This window comes from Coturnix japonica, chromosome 9 (assembly GCF_001577835.2).
Source record: "Coturnix japonica isolate 7356 chromosome 9, Coturnix japonica 2.1, whole genome shotgun sequence".
Classification (NCBI taxonomy): domain Eukaryota; kingdom Metazoa; phylum Chordata; class Aves; order Galliformes; family Phasianidae; genus Coturnix; species Coturnix japonica.
Window position 1 is genome coordinate 6646976 of NC_029524.1, and position 16805 is coordinate 6663780.

General features: G+C 44.9%; 1 protein-coding gene across 3 annotated transcripts in view; it reads left to right on the top strand.

Annotated features, from left to right (window-relative positions):
• The first annotated feature begins 10077 nt into the window (after positions 1 to 10077).
• Positions 10078 to 16805, top strand: part of ACSL3 (acyl-CoA synthetase long chain family member 3) — a 33615-nt gene continuing 26887 nt past the window's right edge. The window contains exon 1 of one of the 3 annotated variants that reach the window (XR_001557125.2): positions 10078 to 10214. The gene's annotated coding sequence lies outside the window, so the exon portion shown is untranslated. Of the gene's footprint in view, positions 10215 to 10281; positions 10304 to 16805 lie in introns of those variants that run through there. The other 2 variants (XM_015871346.2, XM_015871347.2) reach the window with 2 other exon arrangements.

Here is a 16805-nt window from a genome sequence, read left to right on the forward strand (position 1 = left end):
GCACCTCACCCCTCATAACCCAGTGCTGGAAGCTGGGCCAGCAGTGTGCAGCTCCTCTGCCTTTGAAGAAAACCACTGATGGGTGTGAAAAGCTCTGATCCTTATCTCAGCGTGGGTGTGCTGGCAGAATGACGTGGAGGAGGTAAAAACAGAAAGTGACAGACACCAACCTCAGCCTCCTTCTGACAGCAGTGCTGTTTACCTGCCTGGAGAGGCAGCTCCCCAGTTCCTCCTTTGGATGATGTTTGTTTTGAAAGCTGCCTTAACTCCTAATTGATATTTTACTTACTAAACAGGAAAATGAAACACATTGTTTATAGGTAAAGCATTACTAAAAAGCAAACTATGTAAGAAAACGATCCACGTGAAAGAACAAACCCAGAAGTATGAATTAACATAGGATGACTTTCAGGTTTAACTAATTGCTTCACGAGCTGGAATCCTAAAGACTTGCCTTGCTTCTCCAAGAATCTCTTCCACAGATTCTGAATACTGATAGGCTGGCAGTCCGAACCTGTGGGGAAAAGGGTAGGTGTATGGAAATCCCCACTTTTAAAAGGCTTCTGGTCCTGTTTGTCTGCAGTGCTTCACAGTAGCAGCTGGATATTGGTGCTGACATGTCTGTATGGCACTGCTGTCAGCTCTGCTGATATTATATGTGATGTGGCCTTTTCAGTATTCAAAGGATATTCTTGCAATACTGCATGACCTTATTGCTATGTTTTCTGTGTAGGATTTCATAGTGCATGATGGTAAGTGCTGGAGAAAGCAGAGAACAGAGTGATGTTGGCTCTTTCTGTTTAGAATTGCTAAGAACCCCTTCATGCTTTGCACATGGTTGCTGATGGCTGATGGCTTTTCATCAGCCTTCTTTGTTCTCTTTGTAGGCTCCTGCAGCTTACCTCAGTGCTGTATAAAGCACCCTTGGGGTTGCCATTGCCCTACCACAGCCCAGATCAAATTCAGTAGGGCTGAAGGAAAGGGTTTTGTGTTCCAAAGGCAAATTATGCCATCACGATTTTCACTGTTGGCTTCAGAATTATTTCGTCTTTTTCATATGAAGGGTGTCTTTGGATTCTTATAAGTATTTTCCTTAAGGCAGCAATATGGATAAAAGTAAGTGAAATCTTCCCAGGTGTGATTGCACACAGTTCACCTGGAGTTCCTTTCTGGTTGTTTTTTTCCTAAGGTTTCCTGGCTCAATATCAATTTCAAGCAAATGTTGCCAACTAACGAAAAGAAGCAGGAGGTGCAGACCGGAGTTTTCCATTTAGAACTTCAAATCTGGAAGTGAAGCACACACGGCTGAATGTACTGACCCAGAACCGTGATTTCAGCTGCTGTCAGACCATTCCTTCCCAATAAAAGTAAGTGAACGAGGATTGAACCACTTAATTGATCAGTGCTAAACTGCAGCCCTAACTTGGTGCAATCCAATGCAGAGGCAGGCTGTGAATGCAGGTCTGGTTGTTCCCCCTGCTGTCTTGCTGCTTGTGCCTCTTCCCTGATGGGAAGCCACATCTTGTTTATTTTTGGCACTGAGCTGTGTCAGAAATGTGGCTGAGGGGACAGATGGGTGAACTACTGCAAGGGGAGGAGCTGCATGGAGCCTGAGATGTGAGTGTGTGCCAGGGGAACAAGGAGCTGCACCACAGGCTAAGGGAGAGCAGCATGGCAAAGCGTGTTTAGCTTGTGCTCTGGTTTAGTTTCACTTAGGAGGTGAGCTAGAGAGCTAAAGAGAAGGCACATAAGAACCAGCAGCAAGAACGCTGTTGGCAGGCAGGTGGCACAGAGCACAGTGCTGACTCACAGCCATCCCCAGGTGTCAGCAGGGCCATGCTGGCTGTGGGGTGCATCGCTCACACTGGTGTTTGCTCGCATTCCTGAGCTGGGCTGTGAATCCCTTGGCTCAGCAGCAGCCAGTGCCTAGTGAAGCCAGCAGGAGAGTGGCTCCAATGAGAAGGGTGTAACTGTGCTTTTTAGCTAACTTGCATTGCACCTAATTGAACCTGCTGCAGGGGAGAAAGGCTGATCTTAAGCTGATAATTCCGTGTTCAGATGTGACTTAAAATAACTGGCTTAGTGGAGAAGCGGTGCCTCCACTGATCCCAGTGAGAAGTGTTCTGCCAGTGCTGGCCACGAGTCCCAGAGAACAGGGAATTACTGCTCTGAGTGACATCAAAGGCCAATTATCCCATTTTTCTGCCACTCACTGGAGGACCAAGGGTCCTGCAAGGAGCTGGGGTCGGCCTGTAGCTCTTCTCATCCCAGTTCCAGCTATCTGGATAAGGCTGTTGCAGCAGAGCTGAGGCCAGAGAGCAGCCATTGAGCTGTGGTCATGAAAGCCATCACAAAGAGGGGCTATTACCACAGTTAGTGCCAATGAGATGGGATGTGGATGCATGAGCTTCCACAAATGGCATCCGGCTTTCTGTGTCAGATCATTTGCAATTCTTACTGTCACATTTGGAAGTTTTGGCTCCTGAAGGAAAAATAAAAACACAGAGGGGAGGTGGCAGTGATGGCGCATGATGAATCCTTGCATGGGAAGCTGTTCTGGTGCCATAAACACGTCTCCGTGAACTCGAGAGCTACTGATCTGCATCCTTGTTACTCATCGTCATGTGTCTAACCATAACCTTGTTTTCAGTTACGTGGCAGCAGAAGCATGCATGTTGTTTTTCAAGTATGAAAATGCCTTTTCCTTGTGGTTGGTGTCTTCTGTGCTAATTTGCTGACCTCTAAACTTTGATCGTAGTCTAGAGCAGCTGTTGTGAGATCAAGGGCAGTGCTGCCTTCACAACAAGTGATGAGGACGGGGAAGAAAAAGGGCAAAGGTGAGCGATAGCAGGGATTGCAGCAGCTGAGCTACGTGCATCTGAGTTATCTGCCCGAGCAGATAAAGTTGTCCATGAGGACTGCAGTTCTTGCAGGGAGGGAAAAGTGTGGCAGGGGATGAGGCAGAATGTTCAGGTGACCCTAAAAGTGCAGTTAAAGAGGAGGGGTACAGGGGTACCTGGTTGTTGCTCTCTCCTTCCTTAGCGCCAGTTTTGCTGTGTTCTTTTAGAAGAGCTATTGCTGAAACATAACACCTCCTCCTGGCAATGCCAGCAGCAGTTCTGCTGTCTGTGTGTACAGCGGGGCACAGCTGCGGGGCTGCACAGCTGGCATTCAAACACGGCTTCTTTGGCACTTACGTTACTCAGTTCCCATGATATCATCACATATATGTATTTGCTAAATCAGGGGCTGGGTTCTGTGGGCTATAAGAATTTGTTGAAGGCCACTTTGTAAGTCTACAATTAAAGGAATACATATTTACTCGCACCACAAACAATCTGAAAAAGTTTAGTAGTGTATTTAAGCTTGCATTCTTTCCATGCTGGATTCTGAGCCTGTCAGAACTTCAGGCTTTGTTTATATAAGCATTGAAGTCTTATTTGCTGATTGTTGGGGTTTTTTGTTCTCAATGAAGACTGCTTTGGCAACGGTGATGTTTCTCAGCAGGGCTGGAGGTCAGTTGGTACCTTAGAATGAGGAGTGAGGCTACTTAGTATTACTCCAGTGAAAGATATGTATATATGAAATATATTGCTATAAAATCTGGTATCCTTTACACAAGAAAGAGAAGGAGATACACACTGGGGCTTTTAAAATTAAGTTCATTAATAACTATTTGTTCTCAGTGGTCTGTCACGCTTTCATTGGCTCAGCAGAAGCAAAGAGCACCTGATGGCAGCTCTTCCAGCTGATCGTATCCCAAAGGATCCAGATTTCACACGTAGATGAGATCTTCTACCATGTGCTTTTAGTGACCGCATTCATTGTTCACCACTGCACTGCCAACTACAGAATCACAGAGCACTGCTGTCTTTTACAGACCTAAAACCCTAACCCTCCCCAGTGAACTGCAGTACCTCACTACAAGCTAAACCAGCGCTGCTCCCTGCGCTAGCGTCGCATGCTGGAAGCGAAGGCAGCTGACTCAGTAGGTGCAGCTGAGCTCTGTAATCTCTCTCAGAATGTCTTCCAGGAGCAGAACAGGTTGTGTGAGAACATGACCCGGCTGAGCTGCACCAATTAGAACAGTTGGAATTCCAAAATTCTGTCTCAACTAGAGAAACAGATGAGACAAAATGTCTGTTAAAGGCAACCAAAAGAACACTGAATGAAGTGCAGATAGAATGTAAAATACTATTAGTAACCAGGTGATGACTAGATAACATGTGTTCAATTCTTCCCAAGCTGTCAGAGCATGAGAGGTTAATAAGCTAAAACCACACCTGCTGTGTTTCTGGAAGATCTCTAAATACCTGTACTGTCTTGTTGTCAACTGGCAGCTGGCTGCAGAACGCAGCACTCCTTGTCTGCACTGTGTGTCTAAAGACAAGCCCAAAATGGATTAGCTGGGAGAGGATAAAGTTGTGTTTGTTGTTTTGCCAAAGTTAATGTGCCTTTGGACTGGGGTTAGAACTCCTGGGTATCTCCAGCATGCAGCCATCAGCAGGAAATACAGCCCATGTTCAAGGTGGATCACCCCTCTGGGACTTCTCATTTCTTTCAGTTAGGGACGGTCTCCTGCAAATCTTTGGTCCCTTAAGGTAAATGTGTGGGGAAATAAATCCTTAGAAGCATTAACTGCACGTACAATCTGTTGTTTCTGATTTGTAATACATATTCTCACATACTCAACTTTCATTTCTCAGCAATGCTCACATCCTGGAAATATCAGAAGAGATAAGAGGAACATCGTGTGGTGTTTTGAAGAACACACATGATTCACTATCTGGTAATGCAAACGCTTTGCAGGGCTGCAGATCATGGTATGTGGATGTCCTCATTTATCTGCTGGTAAGGAAGCGTGGTTGTAGCCTTCCTCACACATGAATTGTCTGTCTTAACCTTAATCCTCCTAATCCTTAGACCTTTCCTGTGTCAGGAGAGGATGAGTTCTTCGTGTGCTCTCAGATATTACTGACCTCTTTTCCTGAAACCCAAGCCACCCTACATCTGAACTTGGAGTGTTGTGTCACTTTAATCATTAAGAGATCAATCTGTCTTCCATTATTGATGCCTTCTCAGATTTTCTTCAGAGCAGTTCCAAGATGTCGGATTATAAAACCATGTTTTCATTATTGCACCTTCTCATGTATATTCTTGAATAAGGTTTTTATCTTTATTCCTCCTGCCATTCTCTGAATGTTTTCTTATATTTCCTGATATTTTTTAATTTCACATGCATACATTCTGATGTTACTGTGAGAGCTCGGTTCTGCATTAGTAGCTTTTTAATGTACTTTTACAGTGTAGTATAGAATGCTGATATGTACATCTACTGCTGCAGAAAAACAACCTTCAAATGTATTGGATTTTTTAATTACTTTTTATTAGGCACAGAAAATCTATCTGCAAGTGAAGTTCTTTTCCATTGTCTGCTGTCTCTGATGCCAGATTTTCAATCACTAAGTAATCATTGTGAAGCAAAGGAGTATGTGTATCAGTGAAAACCTCAATAAATCTCCTGATATCATTACTGAGGAGTATCTTGGAGACTGAAGATCCCCTTAAGCAATAGATTGAATCATTTGTCTGAGGCAGTCAGCAGGGAGCTCTGTAAATGCAGAATTGAGCAGATCTGACACTCTGCTCAGTGCTGCCCAGAAGAACCTATGGATGTGTAAGTCCCTGAACAATTGCTGTTGATAGACCTGTGCAACTGACATAAATTAGTTTATAAGGGAAGGGCTGACTTTTCTTTCTCCCATTGCTATCAGCACATCCCAGGTTGCTTACTCTGCTGCTGTGTGGCTCCAGGTCCACTCCAGCCTCCAGCTATCACTCTGCATGGCCTGCAGAACTGCACGCTGTAGCTCTAACTTAGGGTAAGACTTGCTAGTTGAGCTTAGTCAAATCCTTGGTAGCTTACACTCCTTGACTCTGGGAGGGGGAGGGTGGCTGCTCCCTCCTGCACTCAGCTCCCTGAAAGCCAATCCTTTGAAGTTTCACAGCTTTATTGAAGCAGTGCTGCCCTTCACTAGGAAGGAAATCCAAGTGTGTGCAATGAGCTTATTGTTTTGCAGGCTAAATTTCACGGGTATTAAAGTGACTGATTTGTTATGCCAGAGTGAGATCAGATGCATATGTTAGAATTCAAACAACTCCAGATTCAAAATCAATTTCATACATGGACACGTAACGTGGTGTGAGTCGTCAGACCCGGTATGTATCGATCAACAGCACTTCGGCCTCTGTGAGTCACCAAACAGCCCAGACCTGGCACACACTGCAACAGCTTTCCTTTTTAAAAGGAACTTTTGTTTCTTATGCATTACAAGAGGGAGCAATGGCAATGGCCTGCTTTTACAAAACTCCTTGTTTTTCCAGGAGGAATTTCTCTATAATTACATGATCCTGATGGACTCACACTGCATGCATCCATCGCTTGAATGATGTTGCAGCTTGCTTTACGTCTGAAACATGCTGTGCTCCATCCAAAGCATCTCCGTTACTTACCTTCACCTCATACCCCAGAGAAAGAAAAGTATTCATTCACCCTTGCTTTGCTTTTCAGGTTTGAGCTTTTCCTGTTGGTTAGGATTCTCTTAATTACATGTTTAAAGAGCTGTTGTATAAATGCAGTGGGGCTTGCAGCGATTTCTGTCATGAAATTGTTACACAGACTTAGAAAAGAAGTACACTGCAAATGTGTTGGGAGGGTTACACCGGGGGTTCTGTTCACACAGGAGGCAAAATGTCAGAAGCCTTTGTAGCTTTCACTTGCTACAGCAGGAAGGCACACTTGGATTATTTGAGCCACTTGCTGTCTGATTACATACAAGTTATCATCAACTCCACCTGTAACACTGCTTCACTATTGTACTTATTCATTCAGAATTGTGGAAGAAAGCAGGTCTGTCTGTCCTGGCAACTGCCTTTTCTCCCTCTTCTTTCTGAGGTGGGCACAGGGTCACCTGGGCAAGTCTACTAAGTCTTATTAAGGCAGTTTGACAATCCAGATTTCCCAGAGCTGGGCAGGCTGGCAGTCATTGCTGCACAAGGTAACATGGGATGCTGCAGCACCCAGTGCTGCCTAACTTACAGTGCCAGCAGCACTGCAGCCTTAAACCTGTGGCATGTCTGGGAGAGCTGAGGCTGCACCAGGTTATGGTGTGCCATGGAACTGGGACATGCTGCAGGTGTCAGCTGTCTGCATGCTAACACTGTGTGGCTGACCTCAAATAAGTGCCATGGGCTTAGACCTGGGCTTGGCCAATTCGATCATTGCTGTTTCTGGAGCTTGTAAGGATCACCTTTATTCCTGCAGGCTGGAGCCGCTGTTAGATGCTTGTGATTCCTCTCAGCTGCCTTTAGTGCTGTCAGCTCAACTGTAAAGTTTCACTGGCCTAGAAAATGACAGGAGGCTTTCGAGCAAGGAAGTTCAACAGCAGAAATAAAACCTATTTTTAATCCTCCCTCTATTTTCCGTGGGTGACAGTTTCTCATAGCATGGCTGTGTTCTGGAGCACGCGGTGTCACACTGTGCTCCTGGTGGGTTGTTGTGCAGATTTACACACTATCCCCCAGCTGGAAATTTCAGTCTGGAGGAGGTTATCGTATTGCTAATGCTTACATGGCACTCTGATTGATTGCAGTAGGTTGGCAATATATATGTAGTAACAGAAAATGTAAGAGAGGCATTTAAAGGAGTACTCAAGCATTAACAAAGCTGAATTGTGTCAAGTGATGATGAATTTTACGCTATGCCCCTGATCACCCTATTATTAATGTCATCAATCTCTCTCTATGAGAAGTGGCAGTACTTATTAGCTCTGGCTACGACCACAATACCAAATGTTCTACTAAATAATTAATCATTTGAGGTATGATGCCACAGTTTGCCTCTTTTTAATCTAACTGTATCAACTTACTCATTTGTTCCTTTATTTGGAAACAAAAAGCTTCATGGACAAAAATGAGTCAAATGTACTGACATGTACGTGCAGGCTATTCAGCACTGAAATCTCATGCTGTTTCTTTTAGGGTAAAACAAAAAGCCAAAATACAATCAATCCTTTAAAACAACACCCCCAAATTAATAGTTCTGGGAATGATGATCTTAGGAACACGAGCTGTCCCTGCTGCCACAGCCCCATCCCAGCTGGCATCCCCTGCCTCTGCACCAGCAGTTCAGTCCTCTCCCTGTTTTAAGAGGGCATCTGGAATGCCACACTACTGGGATATCCTTAGAGACAGAACGCTGCAATGCCAATGTGATGGTTTAATTAGGAAAATCAGGGGGTAAATGCCCCTTTGTTAAACTGGTTGGTGTTGTAGCTGACAAAATAGGTTCTAAAAAAACAAACCAGTTTAAAAACATCAACTTTTTAGTTAAGGTCCATTTAATTTAGAGTAATGGCATATTAATTTGTTGTTCTCAGTTATGTAGTGAGTCATGGAGAAAGATTACTAATTATAGGGTCATTTATTTGTCACAAGTTTGGAGGCACACAGAAGAAATATATTCCATCCAGACCAAGAGGTTTGTCCTACCCCAGTCCTTCTCTAATCGTTCCTGCTGTTTCACATAAGAAGTGAGTTTGGTTTTAGTTTCAATGTATGTATCTTCTTGAAGTGCTTAATTTTGTTTGTATCCCTCCAGGGAATTTTAGCTAAAAGCTTTCACATCTGTTATATCTGTGACACCGTTCTTTTTCCCCCTCTGGCTTCTTCCTCAGCATCAGTACACAGCAGTCTGTTCATCAAAGATTAACGCCAACCTTCCACATGCATTTACCCATTCATAGACTCTCCCCTTTCAGTGTTGCTCTTTGTTTTTATTAATTCCCACTGGATCCTAGTTAGAATTGGCCATATTTACCAAGATAACATTGGTTCTCTGTTCTCTTTCCCGATGAGTCAGTTGACTGCATTTCCTCATCAGTATTTTCATAAGCAATCTTCCCTGCTAGTTACTGCTTGCTATTCATCCACCGTTGTCGATCAAAACATATGGCAGTGTTACTTTCCCCTTGACTGGATGCCTGGAACTTTTAGAAGTGAGAACAGCTAATGAGTTTTGCTGACTGGAAATTAAACATAATAAACAAGCGTTCGTGAATACATCAGTGCAATCTGTAGCAGCCATTAATGATTTTGCAGCCACTCCTTAACTCTTTTAGTGCTCCAGGGTGAAAAAAAAACCCCTTTTTAATAGCCTTTAATTGTGCTATTGTGCCTTTTTAATGTTTTTAATATAAATCAGCTATTACTTTTACTTGGCATTACATACAGTTTATATATGAAAGGTCACAGCCTCCCACAGTCGCCAGTGTCTTATACATTTTGTGTCTTGTACATTTTGTGTCATACAGTGTCTGCTGTAGTTTGAATTTCCCATTAGAATCATGGCTTATCAATCATTCTGTGATCATTGGGTTACCATAAATCCCCAAGTTCTTCAGTTGGGATATTCAGCATGAAGTTGAACAAGGAAAGCATTACAGTGTAAAACACCCATTACACTGATACCCTCCCAACCCTCTACATCTTTCCTATTCTGTACCAATTCAGTTAAATCCAGTTAAAAGGTATGACACAATCAGTGAAATCAATACAAGCTTTGCCTGTGCTGGATGTTAATCAGGAATCTATAAAGATGCTCAAGAGAATGCTGAATACATGTAGGCATGTGTTATTTAAACAGATGGCTTACTACTGATTTACAGTAGTTCTAAGTGTTTTTGTTGTTATTTGACTGGATTGTATGTGGTTGAATTAAAGCCTTCTATTCCGAAGGGCCATTTGCAGGATCTGAGGTGTCTGTGTGGAAGGGTCTTCAGTAATGGCCGACAGGAGCCTGCCCTGTAGGTGACAGCTGATGTCAGACCGTGTCCTTCGGTTCACGTCATAACTACAAGGAGCTGACAGCCCTTCACACATGGCTTACACAAGGCGATCAGCTCACATCTCCATTCAGGCCCACAAATCCCCTTCACTCCTCGTAGCTCTGTGACAAGCTCCTCCCCTCCCTCAGCCCGCCCACCGCCGCTGACCTGTAGTAACCCCTCTCCGCCATTGCTGCTCAGCCCGGCCCCGCGCGCCACCGCCCGGCGTCCAATCGGGAGGCGCCCAGCCGCATACGGGATGAGCGCGCCCGGCGGCGGGCGGCCGAGCAGGAGCTGAGCCCAGGGGAGCGGAGGGACCCTCCGACTGCGGTGAGTGGGGGCAGGTCCTCGTAGCGCCCAACGGAGCCGGGCTGCTGCGCTACGTGCTGCGGTCCGATGCTTTCGGCCGAGCTGTGCGGGTAGGAGCGCGTTCCGGAGCCGCGGCCGTCGCCCTGAGCAGCGCCGGGCTTGGGTGGTGCGAGCTGGGCACAGGGAGTGTACAGTCAGCACGCAGAAACCTCCGGGGAAATTAGAACCGTGGGCTGCATGAGGGCAGCTGGAAGGAAGCATTGCTGGGTCGCCTTCTGAGCTTCTTGAAGCTGTACCCCCCCCCCCCAAAAAAAAAGGCCCACCGCTGTGTAAGCTATATGTAATGACATGTAAGAAGAGAAGAGAAGGTTTCGGGGTGACCTCATTGCAGCCTTTCAGTACCTGAAGGGAACTTACTCCCAGGAGGGGAGTAAACTCTTGGAAAGGGCTGACAATAGCAGGACACGGGGAAATGGTTTTAAATTAAAAGAGGGAAGATTTAGGTTGGATGTTAGGGGGAAGTTCTTCACTAGGAGAGTGGTTAGGTCTGGAACAGGCTGCCCCAGTGGAGGTTGTGGATGCCCCGTCCTTGGAGGTGTTCAAGACCAGGTTGGACGGGGCCCTGGGCAACCTGATCTAGTAAAGGTGTATGTTCGGTGGCCCTGCCAGGCAGGGGGGTTGGAACTACATGATCCTTGAGGTCCCTTCCAACCTGGGTCATTCTGTGATTCTGTAACAGTTGGAATGCAGCAAACAAGCAAAACACTGCAGTTTGTTGAAAAACTCGAGGTTCTCAAATGTATCTTCTGGCCAATCAATTGGATTTGCTAACACCGAACGTGAAGATGTTGTGTGTAAATTCATGCGCTCTTTTAACTTTCAAAAAGCGCTGTTATCAAACCAGAGTTTGTGCAAACAAAGGACAAAACCAGCGGTGAATGTTTCTTAGATAGTTTTAGAAGTCGCTGTGCCCTGCTGGCTGTGCTGGGCACTGTGGTACGGCTCTGCTGCTGGGATCAGTGCCTGCTGGCTGTGCTCAGGCCTCAGGCCGTGGGGTGAGCTGCCAGGGCAAGGTGCTGGTTCCCCTTCTGAGAAGGGTGAGGGTGCTTCCATCTCCTTAGTCCGTCTTTCTTATGTGGAAGATCCTAATTAAATAAGGTCCTGTGGCTTAGGACCAAACATGAGAGAACTGTGAGTGGAGCATCCGTGTTCAAGGAGACCCAGGTGTGGAGTTGTGTTCCAGAGGGGAGCACAAAGAATGGTGTCCTGAATTGTATAGAAATCTGCATTTTGTTTAAAAGTGCTTTTTTCTTATTTTTTTTTTCCAGTGGAAGAGCAGCAAAATCAAAACTTTCCTTGACAAACTGCTGCTTCCTGCCGCAGTGATGGGGCCAAAGGAGTAATGCAGCCTGATGTGCTGCAGGGCCTTACAGAGCAACTTCAGGTGGCTGCGATTGCACTGAAGCCACTTTTCTCAGACCGTGGAAAAATCCTGTTGTTTTTGGAGAGCAATTCAGAGAATTTACATAAGATGCTGAATGGGGAGCTGACTGAAAGCCAGCTAATAAGAAATAGGAGGCAGTAGGATTTATGTGGAATTTAGGCCATCTGAATATGGCCCTAAGATGCGACTTAGTACTACTAAGTAAGGTGTATTAACACTAAGAAGACTTGGCTTTGATTTCTATCCATTTCGCGTGCTGCTGGTTACTAAGCAAACTCAGCCTTTGCAGGGCTGTCCTGGTGGATTGCTGGGCCTCACCTGGTGACCCTGATAACCACGATGTGCCCTACTGCAGCAAATCATCCCCTTCCTCTCAGGGCTCACCAGGCTACCTCCAGAGCATTGCTGTCCCATCTTCTTCCTTGGAGTTTTCGAGATGTAATTGCGCAGAGCCCTCAGAAGGGAGGTCTCCTCCCCTGGGTCACCCTGCTTTGAGCTGAGGGTGGAACTGGAGACCCCTGTGGTCCCTTCCCCTTAGAGTCACCCTGTGTCTCCAGGTAGCTGCTGCCCATGTGGCGTAAGTCTTTAGCCAGCTTATGGAGAGCTGTGTGCTGGCTGGCAGTGCAAGTTTGTTTCTCGTACTTGGAGGAATATTGCAAGCACTTCAGGCAATCTTAAGAACCTCTCGAATGGCAAGGCGTTATTTGTTTGATTTTGCTGTTAGAGCTGCTCTCCGTCCTGAGATCCTGATCTACATGGTGGTTTGCAGTGTAATTAGGCCTGAAGAGCCCTTGAAGATTTCAGTACTCTGCTTCTAGGTGCAATTCTGAAGATATTGAAGGAAATAACCTTGACAAGTCGCACCCCAGTTGCCCCTCCTGCATGACCATTATTAAATCCAGGGCTACAGGTGAAACAGAAGTTGAGATCTGTGAAGAAAGCACAAATCTCATTCCGCATTAGCTTCTAAATCAACTAGGGAAATACTGCTCAATACTCGTGAGTTGTTTTGCAGCTGTCTCCATTGATTCCAGGAAGGAATTGCCCTCACAAGTGTTTCTGTGTCCCTTGAGCAAGTCTCCGGCTCATGGGAAGTCATCGTGGTGCTCAGTGTATGTAATCCCACAGGAGGAGGCGGCAATTTGTCAGCACGTGTGTTTTGGGAAGTCGTGTGTCGGTGTTTGTGATTGTTGTCAATTAGCAAGCAGTGCTGGCTCATTACAACACCTGGTGTGGGACAGGCTGGCTTTCAGTTTCATTAGCTTCTTGAAAAGCAGGGAAGATAATGCAGGGTTTATCAAAAGTTACTGAATTGCAGATTTTCACAGTCAAAAGCAGCAGTGAGTAAGTGTTCTTTCCTCCTCTTGCTCTCCAGGGCAGGATATAGAACTTGCTATGTTTTGTGCAGGTTGACAGCCAAGAGACGTGTGTGAAATCTCAGTGTCCGTGGGGAGGCTATACATGGGTTCCTTGCTTCTTGAGCAGACACGGCAGTTAGTGCAGTGACATGCATCTGTGTGTGTGTGATGGCAAGTTTATTGCACCAAGCCTGTGGTGTGACTTCTGAATAGCAAAGTTTTAAGGCTCAGTATGTTCTGTGGAATGGTGGAACGTGCCCTTTCTGAATAGAGAAATAGAATTCCCTTCTGCCAGAGGCTCTTTACCTGAATGATATTTGTATTCTGATTCTAAGGACTTGAATTAACCTCTGTGAGTAGTTAATTACCTCCTCAGCTTTATTCGCTCTGGCCCCCAGCAGTGGTTGCTGGATGTAATTTTGACTTTCAACACTTGAGTTTGTAGATTTATTTTTGCAAGGTGATGAATAGTGAGCTGAAGCTGGGGATGGTGCTTGTAGTGCTTATCAGTGCTCTTAGAATAAAAAGACATCTAATTTAATAAGTCTTTGTTTTGCCTTTGTTTTGTATTCTGGGATGGTCAGGCATGCTCATGGCCGGTCCTGCCTGCCTTTGCTTACAAAAAAGGGAGGGGATTATAAAAAGAGAGAAAAGGGTATTCACTCTGCAGCTAAGGAAGAAGGTAGTCCTTGTGTCCTCTTATGTCTTGGGTTAGAAAACAGTGTGATCTTTCAAATGAGCATGTTAGGCATCCTGATATTTAAGTAAAACTCAAATGAATTTCAGGTTCTTCCCACTTCTCCTAGATAATCAGAGCATGCAAGGGCTGCAGCAAAGCAGCCTGCTTGTCTGTTTTAAGCTTCTCTGCAGCAGCCCTGTGTTGCCTCTACACACTTCTTGGGTGCAAAGAGTGCTGTCTGCTGTGGAGTTAACCTGGATACATGGGGGATGGAGGGCAGAGTGGAGCAGCTGAGGCAGCCTGCTGCCTGGCCTTCTGAATGTGCTTAGCTCAGGGAGTCTTATAACCAGCTGAGATGTTGCAGAGAACAGTGTGGTGCATCTGTGACAAAGCTGGAGCTAGTGACTTAATGTTATGTATGACCTGGTGTCATGCTTCTGCACATGGGGCACATTCAGCTGATGCTTGTGCAAATAACTGTGTTGTGCAGTATTCCAGTGAGTATAAGTTATGGTTTAGCTTAGTTTGAGCCTGCATGAATACTGGAGTTAAATAAGCCATGTAAGAATGTGATATTAGGTTCTGAGGAGAAAAGCAGTGTCTGTGTGTTGTTGTTCAGGTGGATTATATGTTCAAATCTGACTTAGAGTATTTCTGAGAAAATGCAGCTTGGGAGTCCTGGGCAACTGTCAGTAAAGCTCTGTTTGGAGATGGGATTTCACAGGTATTAATGTAAGCAGTCTAAAATGAACAGTTGACGGAACTGGGGTGTTCAGTCTGAAGGAGAGGAGGTTCAGAGGAGACTTCATTGCTGTCTACAACTGCCTGGAGGGAGGTTGTGTGAGTTGGGGTTTATCTCTGCTCCCAGCTCCCAGCGATAAGATGAGCTGTTAAGGAGCTTCCCCTGGTCTGGAGGTGCAGTCACTGCAGCAGAAGGTGAGGGGAGAAGGGCTGATGTTCCTGGGGAGTTAATCATTACATTTTTTGCTGGTAAATTCTTGTAGCTGGCTGGATGTGACTATGTTGCAAACAAAAACAAAACAAAGGAATTAGAGCCTGAATATGTATTTGTTCTTCAAAATAAAAAGTGTATTTAAAGTGTCAGCAGTTCAGCCCATCCGTTTAAGTGGTGAAATGTGCCACTTCATCAGTCCGATGTCTTTCATTGAGCTGTGGATGTTCTTATCCCTTTAAAATGGGTTCAGCTCCTCTTGAAAGTGTAGTTCATCTGGCTGGTACTTTTCTTGCAAAGAACTTCTTTAAAGACTTAGAATGAATCTTTACTTTTTCTTCAGAAGCCTGTGACATCATTTTGGTCTCTACTTTGTTGATTGACTTCAGTGTGTTTGCCTGCTGCTTGCTCTTTAAAGAGGTTCTGGATTAAAGTTATCTGTAGCAGAAGCCCATAAAGTCAAAAAGAAATGTTAAGGAAGACCTTTGTGTAAAAATACAGGGTTTTACCTGACTTTACAGCTGGCCATATGGGTTTTTTGTTTGTTAGTTTGCTATTTGAAGGGAATATAGGTTAACAGATAATGTTTACCATCACATTATAGGAAAGCAGCTCATCTAAAAGTAAATGAGAACATCTCTGTGCATGCTAGAAATTTCTGATATTACATTAATCACATTTGTCTGATAAGAAATATTATGCAATGCACAGAGTGAGCATACAGAAACAGGACACTGATTTCTATTTTGATTGGTTTTTGTTTGTTTTCCATCAATACCTCCCTCCCCTACCCTCCAAAAGAAGCCTGTTTCACAGCATGGCCTTTCAGCTTTCCCAGAAGTAAGAGAAGTGAACTCAGGTTGTGTTTTATAGTAGAAAACGCATATCACACCATTCTGGTCTTTTCTTTCCATTCATATTGAAAGCAGAGTCTGCCTCCCAGTGGACGTACTTAGCAGGATTGTCTTAAACAATAGGAAAATGGCAGTAAGTTGCAATTTGAAGAAGGATGAAGAGGCAGTGATGACTGGGCTGTGGCTCCCCTTCTCCATAGCTAGAGCTGGGGATAATGTTGAAGCTTCCATTTAATTCTTTATGCAAAGCTCTCCCATACTTGTATGTGCTGCAGTGTTGGTGTCCTTGTTTAACTGCTCTTTGATTTATGATTCATAGCTATGGTTTAAAAACCTAATAGTGTACTTGGGAATTTGGTGTTTACCTATTTTTGATGTTTAATATGTAGATGTCAAAGTTACTCTGATATCTTCAGTTGTAGTCAGGCACTTCGTCCATCAACTTCACTACCTTGGACTTGATTTTAGTTACTCTTATTAGTAGAAGATTGATTTGCCAATCCATGAAACCTTTCATCAGACTTAAGTTAAAAGCTTAAGGAAAATACATTTTAAAACAATATGAGCAGGAAGGTTGCTATGGTCAGAACTGCAGGGAAGGCTGTTTTTTCAACTGATGTTAGTATCTTCGAAGGATGTTTATGTGCCACAGGTGACGGTAGGTTCAGGTTTAGGTGTCTGTAGCATTGCTTTTCTTTTGATTTAGGTTCCTGTAATGATATGCCAGGCTCCAGGAAGGGCCGGAGTTGATACAAAGGGAGGTCCACACTTCTGGCCTGGCAAGAAGGTTTAAAGTGGATCAGCGAACTAATCGGACTTGTTTCTAGCCACACAGCCACTAAAGCAGTGGGACAATGGCAGGGAAGGGCTGGATTTTGTAAACAAATGCTCTGTTTTTATTAGCAGCCCAGCATTAAATGTGCTTGAGCCACGTGGGAACTGCTGCTGTGGCTGCCCAGCACTGTCACACGCTGCCCTGCTGTTGCCTCTCCCCAGTGTCTGTGTATCCAGATGTGCCTTGTGTATGGGAAGGCCCAAGCTGCCAACAGGGCTGGGACTCAGGGAGGTGTGCTTAGCACCAGCACTGCTCTCCGGATCACAGCCTGTGTGTTGGTTGGGCTGTGAGGCTCCCGGTCAGCTGGGCCATTGGGCTCTGTGTTTGACTTTCCCATTTTTATGCAGGTAAATACGTGAATGTTTAAAAATAAGGAACAGCAACTTCTAGAACTCTTCCTTTTGTAAGATAAATATCAGCAAAGAAACACTTAAAGTTCAGATGTAAACTAGCATAGTTGCTGTGTTTGGTAGAAGATGGATGGAAGCAC